The 14,461-nt window shown below is 34.3% G+C and overlaps 1 protein-coding gene across 1 annotated transcript in view; it reads left to right on the top strand.

The window, feature by feature from the left end:
- The window catches only part of Thsd7a (thrombospondin type 1 domain containing 7A), a 200,063-nt gene that overhangs the window by 28,716 nt on the left and 156,886 nt on the right, over positions 1–14,461 (top strand). The window lies entirely within an intron of this gene.

Below are 14,461 nucleotides of genomic sequence, written 5' to 3'. Positions count from 1 at the left end.
TGTTTGCACGTGGAAGGTGTTGGAAATATCTCAACTCAATATACATTTCTTGATACAAAAAGGGAAAGCAGGTGGTGGGTGTGAAAGTCACATAAACTTCTCATGTGACTTTGGCAAATCACATTGCATAAAAGGTTGATGACCACATTAGTGTGAAGATTTTACTCACAGGTACTTACACTGCTAAACTGATTTAGACAACACTAGACAGAAACAATCAGAGATTAGTATCAAAACATTTATGGTTAAGTACTCATAAAGTATTGTATTCTTTGTGTCAGTTGAATTACGTCATCAAATATTGACTAAATGGGGGCTAGCATATAGAAAATAAGAAACACTGCTTCCCATGACATTGAAGTGACTCCATGAACTCATGAACTCTGCTGGTCTTAGCCCTTAAGATTCCTCAAGATACTGACAACTTTTCTCTCACAATATTTCACATGATAAAATGTCCCTTCTATCACATTAGAGGAAAGTTTTGACAAGTTCTTTTTCAAAAATTATTATTAGCAACTATATTTGCAATTCACAGAATTTTTCCCATGTCACTCATCACTTGAGCCCACACACACAGGCTTCCCTTATACAAGAGGCCACATGACAGCTCAGATGAGGACTGATCTCCGCTAACACTGATGAAAATGTTAGCATACTGAGGAATGCTTACCTCCAAAGCGTCCCTTTATCAAAATGTGAAAACTAACAGTCATCTACAATGGAAATCTAAATATAAAACTAAGTTCTTACACTAAAACATAATGGGTATGTAACTAGAAAACATTATAATGTTGTGTTTTAGAAAATTCACAGGAATATGCAAACCAAATTTTCTAATTTCCATTTTGAGGGGGTTTGGAGGGATTTTTTTGGTAGTGATGATATTGGACTTTGAACTCAAGACCTGAACTTGCTGGACAGGTGCTCTACCACTTGAGTCATATCCCCAGCCCTTTCTGCTTTAGCTACTATTCTGACAAATCTCCAGTTACCTAACTTGCCCTCCCCCCGCCAGAATTAGTGTGCAGCTGTAATCACCTTTGCTTTCTAATAGCTGAGATTACAGATACAAGCAACCATATCCAGCCTGTCTCTTTTGTTTTGTCCTGTCTTGGGCCATAAGCTCAGGGCCTGAGCACTGTCCCTGGGGTTTCTCAAGGCTGTAACTCTACCACTTGAATCACAGCACCACTCCTGGCTTTTTTTCTATTTTTGTGGTACCAAGAAACTGAACCTGGGTCTTCGTGCATGCTAGGCAAGCACTCTACCACTAGGCCAAACTCCCGGCCCCCAGCCTATTTCTTAAGATAGGATTTCATTAATTTTTGCTGAGGTTTAACAAGTTCTTTATGATAAAAGATTAGAAAGAGGGCCGGGAGTTTGGCCTAGTGGTAGAGTGCTTGCCTAGCATGCACGAAGACCCAGGTTCAATTCCTCGGTACCACATACATAAAAAAAAAAAGCCAGAAGTGGTGCTGAGGCTCAAGTGGTAGAGCTCTAGCCTTGAGAAAGTCCAAGGACAGTGCTCAAACCCTAAGCTCAAGCCCAGGACTGGCATAAAAAAAAAGATTAGAAAGAAAACCCTGCACAATTTCTGCCACACTATAAACAATTTTGAACCCATGTTAGTTTGAAATTCTACCCTGACCAGAATATGACTGTGCAAGTTTCCTGGATAAGTCCAAGGAAGCTCATGAAATTACTGCTGCTTATTAGACTCACTGACATAAATTTATTGTTTGTAAAAGTCAAAGTGAAAACAAAGTAGGTTTCACCTGTAATAACTCAAGGAAAATTTTCAGTTGTCACAAAATATAGTTATAAATGGGAGAAAATAGGATGGATGCTAGTGGCTGCAAATTCCTTAGGAGACTGATATCTGAGAGTCAAGGCTCAAAGCAAGTAAGCCTGGACAAGAAAATCTGTGAGACCTTCTTATCTCCAAGTGACTGTCAAAAAAAGGAACAACAACAAAAATCCCTTAGGTACAATGACCAAGGCCTAACTTTAATCTCCAGGACTGGAAAAGAATTAAAAAAGAAGAAAATAAAATTATTAATAGCAAGACACTGTGAAGCTTAAAATGATTTATAGTACATAAATTTAAAGAAGACTTTTGCTGATTAAATATACAAACAATTTTTTCTGTAGAAAATATATCAAACACTATTGTGGCACAAGTTAGTGAGATTGGGATTAGTGATAGGGGGAAAAAACATGCTCATTGAGCTCATAGAATGAGATATAATGAAACATATCTGTAGAAAATATTGAAACCCTATGGAAAGATAAATGAAAGGAAGAATAATTGAACAGTGAATATACAAACAAAACAAAATAATCAAGAAGGCATATATGTTTGTGTGTTGCAAAGAAATGAAAATAGTCACAACATCCCACACAACATGCAAGTTCATGATGGTTGTAGATTTTATTTACAATTGAATTCAGTTTTGCCAAAGCTTCTTTTTTTAAGTACAGAAAGGTTGTGCTTATGGTGCTCAGAGTGCAATGAGGTCTAGTACTGTACCTCACCTATCCATCACTTTTGAAATAACAGATGGATAAAAAATTATTTAACATCACTTTCCCATCAGAAATGTGTATCAGGGAATGATCAGTCTCCTTCGTTCCCTGATGTGATTCTTCAACTACCTAAAAAAGGCACTTTTTTTACTACCAGAAATATACCAAAGCCATCCCATGAAATATAAATGTTTTGCCATTTGACTTTTATAATGTGACTATGTAGGAGGAAGTTACAGAAAAATACAAGATTTTTTCAAACTACAGAACACTAGAATTTTCAGTAAACATCATCATGATATACAAAGGTGTATAAAAGGTGATTATATTTTTATTGAGAGAAAGTAATGTAAATCTTGACACTGCTTAATTTATCCCATTTATGAGTATTCCACTTTGTGCTTAGCAGTCTTAATGTGGTGAGTGACAAAGGAACTATAAAGAAAAGGAATGATGGCTCTATTTTGGAAACATTGTGCTGTAGATGCAGTGAGAAATATACAGTTCTGGATCAATAATATAGTTATGAACTACTTAAACATAGAAAATGTAGAAAGGAATCATATCCTTCTTGTAAGTCATCACTGTAAGTTGGGAGAAGAGCTGTTATCCTCTGGAATTTCTCAGTGTTGAATGGAACACATAATGAGACTAGAGATAAAATGCTTCAGCCACTGGGATAAAAGCTAATGAAAACTTACCTGCTGGGAGCCAGATTGAGGAATTTAGCATCGTAACCAGAGGTAAGTTAGACAGTTTTACTAGATGAAGATCTTACTCATGAGATTATATGAAGTAGTCAATCAAAAAGACAATCAAAGAAAAATGTAACAGGGCCACTCAGACATCAGGAAACCAGTGCTTACATATCTTAAGAACTCAATGAACAGTTGTTGATATGAGTAGATTAGGCAAACCAAGCTAAATAATTAATATTTGTAAAAATAATACTTTTTACAAAGCTATGTAAAAATATCTCTAAAATGTTTCAAATGCATCTCCTGCTTAAAAAAATAATCTTCATTTCAGTAAGAGCCCATGTTTACACTTACCGATATTCATTCATCTATTAATGAAAAACTATTTCAACCTCTTTCAATTCTGATTAGATTATATCATGAGTGAAGATTAATGAGTCATGACCACACTAGCTGCTCATTTAAGAAAAATGTTTAATATATCCATTTTCCGTAGATAACCTTCAAAATCTTTATTTTGCATATTCAGGCTACTTTTAAAAGAACCTCAAGACAAAAATTCAAGAAATCTGGTTTTAATTTTTAGTTGGCTTTATATTCGCATCATCTCTGGGACACACTTACTTGTCAATGACCCTTCTAATCCATTTTCAGCAACATGACAGAGTAAATAACCTGGAAATCATCCCTGAGAAACACTTAGACGAGTGGGTTATGAGGTTGTTTAAATGCTATTAAGAGCAGACCTGGTGTCTTGATTAAGGGTTTACCGGAACAATGAGAATGGTTGGACTGATGTATCTGTGCTTGCCCTGAGGCTGGATGGTCCAGGAGGTGGGTTACACATTATAGAGGCTTAGGAACAATGAATCTAATTATGGGTGTAACACAGAACCTTTAGCCAGAAAAACAAAGTACATGCAGAAGGGCTGTATTACTGCACCAAGCTAAAAGGGTTATTAGTGTCAAGTGAGTAGAAAGGTTCAGCTTTTGAACCTTTTTAAGAGATGACAGTAAAGCTGATCAGGGACAATAAACCTCTCCAAGAATTACAGTCATGGGCCTCTTCTCACACTGATTTCCCATTTATGTCTCCATCCAAAAATAAAACACCAGGAAATTAGTATAAGAAGTGTATCAAGCCAATGATGCTGCATGAAAGAAACAAAATCAGCCCCCACCAGGGTAGTACAGGTGTAGGGATGCTCCTATTTAACTGTGCCATACTGAATTCCATCCCCAAATATGCAGGAAAAAAATATGCCATCCTAAAGAAGACTGAAAATGCCTCATAAACCCTAAGACTGACACAAGCTAAAATATATTAAAGATTTTAAAGAAAAAAATTAAAACATGAAAAATGAGTCCCAAAGAGACCAGACTGAAAAAGAAAAGATAGAAGTTCAAGACTGGATACAAGTTTAGAAACAGTAGAAAAGTGGATAGAGGCCAGAGAGGACATAAGCTAAAATATATCAAAGATTTTAAAGAAAAAATTAAAATATGAAAAATGAGTCCCAAAGAGACCAGCTTGAAAAAGAAGAGATAGAAGTTCAAGAATTGAAAAAACACATAAGCTGAAGATTTTCTAAATGGATAGCAGGTACCTAAAACTAAATAATTAGTGCTAACCTTTAAGCAAGAATTTATTCAGTGGGACCAGAAGAAGATAAAAATTAAGGAAAGAGTCATATATAATTGAATAAGAATGCATAGGATTAAGAAAAACAATAATACAATATTTTATTTAGTATATCTGAATATAATCTGGTGAGATTTCAGTTCACCAACTGCAAGGTATGTGAAATATAGTAGACAGAAAGAAATAGTTTCAAGAAAATCAACAAACAGTGAAATCATCAATAGCTTCAAAAGAATTACATGATCAGGTATGGAATACCATTATATTTTATTAGGTCATAATCATATTAAAATTTAAATAATGAGAAAAATATAAGTTTAATTTAATCATTAATTTATAGCTGACATGTTAATTTTAATTATTTAATTGATCATTTAATTTAATAATGAGTAATATATGGATATTTAATAAATACTCTAATTTAACAGAGGAAATGAAAGACATTGGGTAAAATTCCATTTATTTGGTAAGGTGCTAAATGAAACAAAAATATTTTACTTTTTTTTTACTTTAATGCTAAATGAAGAAGACTAGTAATGAGGTTTTCAAATGTTGGCATCAAAAGTTATTATTGATGCTCATTTTATTTTAGTGATGAGCAACATTTATGAGCCTAGCTAACTGTATTAAAAAATGTTGGTAGTGATTAGATTAAGAGTGTAGATTATTCATGACACTTAATCCATATTGGCAAGTGCTGTTCCAACCAGCAAATCCCAGGACAACAAATGAAGAGATACCCATGCAGTGATATCTTGGAGTATTGTCTATTAAATAATTAATATTGCAGTTACCACCTTGGGATAGAAATGACTTTTACCAGCAGATATGGTTAAATTCCTAATTTCTCCCCCAACCTCTATTTACACAGGCAAATTAGCCCAGGACAAGCTTAAGGGGTTTACAGGAGAATAGAGAAAATGGCACATTCCAAAGGGTAGATGACAAAAATATCAAGAAGAACAAAAGCGGTTCTGATAAGGGAATCCAGAAATTTCTTCACTAAGATAAATACATACAGGGAGACTCAGTCTTTTGACAGGAATTCTGCAAAAGATTAAACACTCATAATAGACACCATACACCATGCCTTTTCTGCCTGTATCATTCGTGCTTGCAGCACACTGTCAAGTCTGTGCCCAATCATAGCATCCAAAAGCTCTATGCTGCCCACAGGCAAATACACAACCACACATTCTAGTTCCTGATCAATAATGTCATGTTCATATGTCAAGCACAGTTAAAATTTTTATTGTCTAAAGGAAATAACATAAGACTAACCCAAATTATAAACACGTGAAAAATGTCAGAACTATCCAAAAGAATGAACAAAAGGGTCAATTAAATGTCGTTTGATTGAAATTTTCCTCAGAAAATCATAAATGCCAGAAATTTTCTACAGGATGCTACTTACAAACATAAAATTCAATAAAAGTTGAGTTGTCACTAATTGTTACCAAATTGATATTATTTAATGATGCATGAACGTGACTGTATGCTTCTGAAATTGAAAGACAGACAACAAAAATTTTATGAGTAGTTCAAACATGAGTACATTCCCCTCTCAATCTTGTATTTCCCATTTTGTTAGTGGAAAAACATAAACAATGTAAAGAAAGGAATCATCAACTAAGGAAAAAAAGGTTCATTGTTCATATTGAAGTGTTCAACAAAGACTGTGTTATCGAAATATATGAATGATATTAAAGTAACAAGGTGAGAAGCTTACTGGGTAACATTTTATAACATTGTAACATTAATCTAGAAAAATTGAGTATCTCTAACAATATAAGATATAATGAAATACCTGTAAATACCTGCAATTATGTCCCAAACACTTAGAATAAAAGAAAATAATACTAATAACATTGATGATAATGATGACTACACCTATTTATTCCCTACATTTTACTCCTCTGAACATCACAGTGTGACTGTTGAAGTCTCACTAGTTCAGGTATCCCATTTGTTATCCTTTTCACTTGCTCAACAAGTACTCACTAAACAATTATTAGGTTACATCACACAGATTTACATGTTGAAAACAGAATTTTTCTAAAGTATCCATGATCCCTATCACCATGAAGATTATAGGCTAACAATAGACTTGTGTTGATAGCTCGGTTTACTCAGAGTTCATATTGATGCTTTCACATAACTAACAGGGGATCTTTAGGAAAGACCTGAATCTTAACTATGTCATTCTCTATGAAGCACCTATAACCCATTCACCAGGCAAGTTATTTTCCTCTAAAGCCTGCATTTTCAAAATGTAGCTCAGGAATCACCTAGATGCCTTGAGAAGTATGAGAAGACAAACCACTGAGCTTGTCACTCTTTAGATCTAGAATGGGAAAAGGAATCTATTTTATTTGTGGCATGACTGATTGCAACCAGGAGTTGATTTTACCATAAAGTTAGGAGAATCATTTGAAAGCCTGTTTCACAAGCTATCAGATGGTCTGAGACATCAGAGAAAGAATCCAGGAGTCTGGGCTTCAAAGTTTTTTGCAATTTTATTGAATTTTAATTATTTTAAAAAAGGAAGAACAAAAAAGACTGAAAAAATTCTTAACACAAACCAAAGGAGTCTGTGATATAAAGTGCCCTGAACCTTAAAATCTCATAGGCGTTCCAATAAATATTTCCCAAATTGTGACAGATCATGGCTCTTGGCCTGTCTTAAGCCAAAGAAAATCACTGTGTTCAGATGAGAACCAGAAACACAGGTCTGTTTCCTGAAAGGCTTTATTTACTGTAGTTTAGATGAAAGATTTAGAAGGAAAAAGGAAATTGGAAAAAGCCACCATATGTGTTAGAAGTAGATCTTCAGTCCTTGTATTGGCTTTTATTTATACTCATTGTGTCTTGCTTTAAGTCACTGAGCCACAAATTTCTAGAAACCCACCAAGCCCTGCTAATATTTATGCTGAGGAATCATGTCAAGGGCATTGTTTCATCTTACCTCATCCCTGTAACCCAAGATAGAAAGAGGCCATAGCTGTTAATCCAGGACTTTCCATTAATGAGAGAAAGACAAGATAATATGTCACCTAATCTATCAGGTGAAGATAGTGTATGTGCTTTTTGTAACCCTTAAGCACTTATTTCATCAAGTCTATTGTAGATGAGTGATAGCACCAAAAGGAATTTTGAAACTAGCACTCAGGGATCTGCACTGGTGAATGAATAGCATTTTTTTTTCTTCCAGAGGCCCATTTCTGCTATCTAAGGACGTAAAAGAAATGGTTTGTGGCTGGGGCTGGCAGTTCTCTGCCTTGCTGATGATTGCTCAATAGGGAGTAGCTTACTCTCTCCAGTGTTAACAGAGGAGTACAAACTACATTGTAGAACTCATTAATATTTATTCCTTCTAAAAGCAATGGGCAATAAAAAGGGAAATAAAACAGGGAGAATAGCAATGGGGAAAGGAAGCCATGACAACAGATTTATCTTGGAAAGGTTTTACCATTTATTGCCCAGAAAAGAAATTCCAAATGCAAGTATCTACATGATAATTCAATAGACTATATCCCACTAATTCTGTTATTAAGACTACTGATTTTAAAAAGTTACACATTGAAAGCAACCCAAGAATTCAACATGTAAATTTAAATACTTCAAACTCTATGCATTTGATGTATCCCTTTGCTATTTTACATGTTTTGTACTCAGCACAGTGCCATGGAGTCAGAGTTTGTGCTGTCTTTACAAAAGACCAAGAACTCTTAAGGTGAAGGTCAGCCACTGCTACAGTGGAGACCAAAACCATCTCTCTTCACTTTATCTTTCTGCCCTGTCATTTATTTTTTGCATTGCCTTCAACCATTATGCCAACTATGCAAGCTTCTCTTCCCACTTCAAATTACTGCAGGGTTTTTTTGTTTTTGTTTTCTTGTTTTTTTTGTTTTTTGAGGGGTTATTGTTTTTTTTGCCATGACGGGGCTTAGACTTGGGACCCAGCCACTGTCCCTGAGCTCTTTTGCTCAAGGGTAGTGTTCCACTACTTTGACCCACAGCTCCACTTCCAGTTTTCAGGTGACGCTTTCTTGCCTGGGCTTGCTTTCCACTGTGATCCTCAGATATCAGCTTCCTGAGTAGATAGGATAATAGATAGGAACTACCAGTGCCTGGTTGAAAGAGCTTTAATGTTTAGTCATTTCTCTACAAAGTTATCAGGCTTCTTATTGTACTAGAAAATTTACCATTTGATTCTATTTATTTCTACAATTTTACAGAATATTCCAAATCTTTTAAGCTTCCAACAAAGGGCATGTTGGTTTTCTTTCCTTCGCTACTTTTTCTTTTCTTTTTAATTGTATTTTATTATTGGGGTGATGTACAGAGGGATAAACTTACATTCATCATATAGTGGGTACATTACGTCTTAAACATTGAGACCTCTTCCATGTTTTTTTTCCACTTTCTCTTGCCCATCCCATCCCAATCTTTTGTTTTTTCCTTTCCCTTCCCGTTTCTTAAAATTATTTTTACAACTTATCCTTCTTGACAGAAATCTGGGTACATATGTTGATTGTGTCAATTAGAAATATGTTTAAGAAAGACAGAAAAATCCCTTGCAATGAGAATGTTGACTTTCTGGACATACAAATTATAGTGTTTCTTTATTAATTAACCTATCTGCTCTACCAACTAGATTATTTTCCATCTTACCTTCTCTAAATAGAAAAGTCTAAATAGAAACACATCTGTAGGGCTTAGTGTAAGGTTTTGTGGTTAATATCCAAATGAATATTAATTTCTTTTGTATATGTGTTTGCTTCTCTGTTTAAATTGAGATAAAGGGAGGAATTTTAAACAAGAGCTTCACTCAATATCCTTCACAGGAAAATAAAGGCATAATTGCATTATAGCCTTACAAGTTAAGAAGCATAATGGATTATGTGCAATATGCAGGATTCTATGTGATAAAAGCCTGATGCATAGTTATTTAGTATATGAAATTACTATTACTCCCTTCTTAGGAAAAGTAGATATTTTACCAGATTTCTTGGCATTACTTTAAAATAAAAGAAAATATGATTCATTTTACTTTGGTGGATATAAGAGACAGAATAATTACAACTTCCTTCTTGTGTGAGTCATAATTTTGTTCAAAAACACATTTCTAAAGAATTATAAAAAGCAATACATATAATGGAGTTGGAGTTATTTACTCTAATAGTTTTTTAAACATTGCAGAACTCACAAGAACCCTGGAAAAGCGAAATTCTTCTTGATTAAGCAAATGTCATGGCTGGAGCCCCTACCATGTATTGATAATATCGTAAGACAATATTGAACAGATACAGAAAAAGTAATACTTAAGAATTATTTTGCATGTTCTCTTGTAGATCTGTTTAGAAAGACTTGAATAAATAAATTCCTACTCCATTAGGGATCCTATAATTAGTTTCAAAATAAAAGGTTATGGTCTTTGTATTTTTTGCTAGGTAAACCATTCTAAAAACTTACAGTAGGTTGTGTACATACAAGAAAAGTAACTAAATTTTGTGGTAGATCATGGCTTCTCATTAATATATGAATAAATAGATAATTAAAGAGTAATTTTACTAGACACCGAACAAGTGTCAAAAAATGACAAGGCGGGACTCAAAGCCAATACTGTGAGTGCTTAGAGTGCTTCATCTAACTTAAGCTCTGTGTAGAAAGCATTCACTGCCCTTTGAATATTCATCAAAATAAATGTTTTAGATATACTAGCTGTCCACACATAATCAAAGTAGTTAGAAATACATCATATTAGCTGATGCTATCTGTGTTTCAGAAATGAATAAAGGAATATAAATATCTGCCTCTTGTCCATGGTTATCTCAACCAGTATTGTTGGGACACATGAAATTGCCAATTTTTAAGGCAGTTACCATCAGTGAGTGGTAATCTCATAGATGCAATTGAAAAAGATATTCCATCAGGTATTCTGGTTTGATATATTTTTCATGGCAGACATTATCACAATCATGCCTATTGCTACCAGCTTTGAAGTTCTTTCTTCCATTTGAACAATAAGTATTTTCCTATATGCAATATTCTTAAACAAGGTAATGATTGCACTCTGTAAAATTATGTCGATTTTATGTCTACATGTAGAAGATCTACTCTGCATGTGAAAATAATTCATACTGATGGTTTAAGTCTATATTTACACAGATAGAGAAATCTACCTTCAGTGACGTGATTTTTAGTACTTAGAATTCCTCAATTTGTTCCATGGAAATATAGCAAAAGAATGGAAATAATATTGGGGCCGGGAGTTTGGCGTAGTGGTTAAAGTGCTTGCCTAGCATGCATGAAGACCCGGGTTCGATTCCTCGGTACCACATACATAGAAAAAAAGCCGGAAGTGGTGCTGAGGCTCAAGTGGTAGAGCTCTAGCCTTGAGAAAAGTCCAAGGACAGTGCTCAGGCCCTGAGCTCAAGCCCAGGACTGGCAAAAAAAAAAAAAAAAGAATGGAAATAATATTATTTTAGGATTAAGTGATAAGGAATATACAGAAAGTGGATATCAAACCAGTTATAAATATAATAGCAATAATGCACAAAGGGATGACATAAGATCCTATTAATTTTTGAAATTGGTCACATATAGCTCAAAGCTTATCATATCCAATGTGACAAGAAACATTAATTTTACTATGCCATTTTTATCATATATTTCTATTGTAATTACTGGAAGGGTTACATTATATTCACCATATAGAAGGTGCATTACTTCACATACATTGATACCTTTTCTCATGTCTTGGTCCCCATTTCCCTCCCCCACCCCACTGCTCATGTTGTTTCCCCCCCTTCCCTATCCAATTTCAAATAACCAATCAAGCATATATACAATATATCAGATAACCAGGTGAAATACTGTAACAATATGAGATAACCAAGGGACAGCAAAAGAGATAAGAGATAACATAGTACATTACGGACAACAATCACTCTATATCCTGGAGGTGCTTACATTTAGCGTCATACTATATGGCCTTATGTATCTAGGTTTTGTTCTATTGTAAATATCTGCTAGGTGAGCCCAAGATTTCTACTGATTATGACAAATGAGGGAAACCATTGAGCCTATCGCTTACTTCACTTAATATGATTTTTTCTAAGTTTTTCCATTTCCTTACAAATGAGGTGATGTCATTCTTTCTGACAGCAGCCTAGAATTCCATTGTGTATAAATACCACATCTTGTTGATCCACTCATCAACTGAGGGACATCTAGGTTGGTTCCATATCTTTGCTATGGTAAAATTTACTTGCCATTCTTTGTGCCTATAAGACAATAGGAAATCCCTGTGAAGAAGCACAAGAATTTATGGTTCTTAGGCCAGATTAAAAAAAAAGCTTACTAATGGACCTTTATAAAAAGGACTCAGGGGGGCCAAGAGCATGGCCTAGCATGCACAAAGCCCTGGGTTCAGTTCCTCCTCCATATCACATATACAGAAAACTCTGGAAGTGGTGCTGTGGCTCAAATGGAGGGCTAGCTGTGAGAAAGCCCCAGAGCAATGCCCAGACCCTGAGTTCAAGCCCCAGGACTGGCAAAAAAAAAAGGATGCAGTAACAGTATATAACAGTATTGACTCACTTGAAGAAATAGCAGTAATGAGAAGAAGGACCAGAAGGATTATGTGAAGCTCTGTTCTGAATGTTTTACAGATTTTCCTATTAGACAATTGCCTTCATGGACAAGTCTATGAAGTAAGCATTAAATTATTATTATTATTATCATTGTTATATAAGAGCTAAATAATTTCCCCAAGCAACACAGCTAGTAAATGTCATATCTAGAATCATGGATCAAAGAAGTTTGGCTCTTGAACTAATTATTGTAACCCTTATTCCATGGAATGCTGGATTAGTGACTGCAAGCCAATTTGATGTTCGAGAAAGCTATTGCCCCTTTAAATGATTTTAGGTTTAGAATATGTGTCTTTTTTATCTAGTACTTTATTATGATATCAACAATCAATAAAAGTTACTACTATATGGTGATAATAAAACTATATATGTATATAATAAGGTGCTTATATTTTATGGCCTGAAGATATTGATTAATTGACTCATTCATTTAGTGAATCAAGATTATTAAGAGTTTTCTGTGTCAGAAAGACTCTTTTAAATGCTGAAATGGAGAAATTAACAACACAAATACACATCTTCTCAAAATTAATACCTCAATGGAAATAGATTGTAAGCAAATAAATACATAAAAATATCAGTACTAATCAGAGATTTAAAATAGGCGACATGAGATAAAAATGGCAGAATGATGAGATTATTTTTATCCTTAGCTTTTGTTTGGCTTAAAAAATTCATATACTTATTCCCAAATTCTGATAAACAAAAATTGATCTTACTACATGACACCTATATTCATCCCATGCAGTAGTCTTGCTCCTGACATTTGGTCTTGTCATAGCAGAACAAATAAATATTCTAAACTAACTTAAGTTTGTATGTCTGAATAGTGCAAGATTTGTGTTCTACTAAATGACTGTTAAATATTGAACTATCTGATGCTATTTGGGAAAAAAGAACACTAACATAAGAGACAAAACATATTAGATGTTTAGTAAATATTTATCAAAGAAATTAGTAAGTAGATTCAGTAATGAACACAAAGTATTAATAAACATAACTGCCTTCCTCTGATAGAGATAAGACATAAAAGATGTACACATTCAGAAACAAAGCACAAAACCTGGCAAGTAAACATTTAAAATCCCAAGAAAAGGTAACATGTTATTGGTCTTCTCAGTCCAGCCCAAATAACATAACTGGAGACATCCTAATACTCAGAAAATTATAATTTCACAACATATATAAAGCAGATGTTTTATTAAAACTGAAAGGTTGAAATTTGAAAGGAACTGATACTAGAAAATGTCAAAGTCTCAACCCAGCAATAATGGGGACCTCAGGTGCCAAAAAGACTGAGTAAAAGGACTTGCTGTCCTCACCAAGTTCAAATGTGAATGAGGCTAACCAAATGAAACAAAATAAAATCTGAATCAGTACTATTTTTCAATCCTAGATACTCAGAAGACTGAGATCTAAGGACTGTGATTTGAAGCAGGAATCCTGTGTCCAATTAACTAGAGGAAAGTGGAGCTGTGGCTCAAGCAGTGGAGTGCTAGTCGCGAGCAAAAATTAAAGGGCCAGAAAGCTCTGGAAATCAAACAAATAAAAGTTCTGATATAATGTTATTGTACATGCCAAAAAAGTAGAAAAACCAAACTATAATTAGACCTATTAAAAAAGACCTATTAAAATAGTAAAAGTACACTCTGAAATTATCAAAATAGAATCAGCAGATAAGAACGTTAATATACAAACATATCCTTAAGGACAACGAAATATATATGAGAAAGTGAATAGATGGGAGTATGAGGAGAAAACTGATGCTGAAAACTGGAAATTAAAGAATGCACCGACTTTGCAATGCAAAAATCATTGAGTGAGCTTAACTGCAAAGGAAAATCTAAGTGATTTTGAAGACAAATTATCTGAGTAACAGATAATTAACAGAGTATTGGCCTTAAAACATATCAGTGGAAAACACAAAGGGTCAA

The sequence above is a fragment of the Megascapheus bottae genome, chromosome 5 (genome assembly GCF_031878675.1).
Source record: "Megascapheus bottae isolate mThoBot1 chromosome 5, mThoBot2.hap1, whole genome shotgun sequence".
In the NCBI taxonomy this organism is placed as follows: Eukaryota; Metazoa; Chordata; class Mammalia; order Rodentia; family Geomyidae; genus Megascapheus; species Megascapheus bottae.
The sequence above is the reverse complement of the archived record's forward strand: the minus strand, read 5'-3'. Positions and strand labels throughout refer to the sequence as shown.